This window comes from Myotis davidii, unplaced genomic scaffold, assembly GCF_000327345.1.
Source record: "Myotis davidii unplaced genomic scaffold, ASM32734v1 scaffold10927, whole genome shotgun sequence".
Taxonomy (NCBI): domain Eukaryota; kingdom Metazoa; phylum Chordata; class Mammalia; order Chiroptera; family Vespertilionidae; genus Myotis; species Myotis davidii.
Window position 1 is genome coordinate 8,308 of NW_006297783.1, and position 991 is coordinate 9,298.

The following is a 991-nucleotide window of genomic DNA, read 5'->3' on the forward strand; positions in this document are numbered from 1 at the left end:
AGCCCCGGTGGGGGGTGTGCAGGAGGCAGCTGATCAATGATTCTCTCTCATCATTGATGTTTCTGTCTCACTCTCCTTCTCCCTTCCTCTCTGAATCAATAAAGAAATATATTTAAAAAAAAAAAAAAAAGATCTCCTTTTTTCTTTGGTGCCCTGTGTCATCATTGTATTCTATTTTTCCTTTCTGAAACTCTTGTTAGAAATATGTTGGATGTTCTCATTCTAGCTTCTTCTCTATGTGTTTTACGACGTAAGCTTGAAATCACATATTCAACAGGACTTTGTAGATTCCTGAGAAGTATTGCTTTTGGACTACAATGGCAGTGAGAAGCATAGTTATTATTTCTTAGGAGGTTGAGTCAAGCAAACATCCTAGTTATCTTTTGTGCTGGAGGTATATTTTCCCCAGACTACCTTTTATGAAACATGTAGCCTTTCAAGTGTCGGGATTTGTATCAGAATCCCGACAGGAAACAAATGAATTCCCTGAAGGCCCTCCCTTCCCCTAGGGCAGCGGTTCTCAACTTGTGGGTCGCGCACAATGAAAATACATCCTGCATATCAGATATTTATATTACGATTCATAACAGTAGAAGAATTACAGTTATGAAGTAGCAACGGAAATAATTTTATGGTTGGGGGTCACCACAACATGAGGAGCTGGATTAAAGGCCGCAGCATTAGGAAGGTTGAGAACCACTCTGAGAGCTCACTGGGCTGAGATGGGTTTCCTGTCTTCCTCAAAGCACCAGGCTTGGGCCGCGGGCTCCTGTGTGGAGGCTCCAGGTGCCCAGAGCACGCGGGTGCCAGGGGCCTGCCATCAGCCCCTGTGCTGCGCTTGTGTTCCCACGATAGGCCCCAAAGGGCTGCCCTCTTCCTAAGAGGAATGAACTCTGAGGATGTCAGTGCCAAGTGAGGGTGGGGGCGCACCCTCTCTAAGGTCCACAGAAACGTCATGAGTTACAGGGAAGGACGTGAACTTCGGGAACTA